Source organism: Cervus canadensis, chromosome 8 (genome assembly GCF_019320065.1).
Source record: "Cervus canadensis isolate Bull #8, Minnesota chromosome 8, ASM1932006v1, whole genome shotgun sequence".
NCBI classification, from domain to species: domain Eukaryota; kingdom Metazoa; phylum Chordata; class Mammalia; order Artiodactyla; family Cervidae; genus Cervus; species Cervus canadensis.
The window spans coordinates 1272219-1272568 of record NC_057393.1 but is presented as its reverse complement, the minus strand read 5'-3'; positions in this window follow the sequence as shown (position 1 = coordinate 1272568).

The following is a 350-nucleotide window of genomic DNA, read 5'->3' as shown; positions in this document are numbered from 1 at the left end:
TGGAAGACGGCCGTGGCTCGCGCCCTCCCAGGGCGCCCCCTGGCGCAGAGCCTGAGGGTCTGCGTCTCCATCCCTCCATCCGCACGTTCTGAGCCTGAGGCGGTCTGAGCTGCATTAAAGGAGAACGTGGTGACAGGCACGCGGCTCCGGCTCCATCACGGACGATCGCGGGCGGAGCGCGGCGTCGTAGGCGCCTGCGCCTGCCCTCAGGCACGCCTCCCTCCCCCGGGGGCCCCTCCCACCTCCCCTGGGGGTCCCCACCTGCTTTCAGCCCCTCCACTTCCCCTCGCCCCGCCTGCCTCCCTTCAGCCCCTCCCAGCTGCTCACAGCAGGCCTGGACTTTCCGTGAC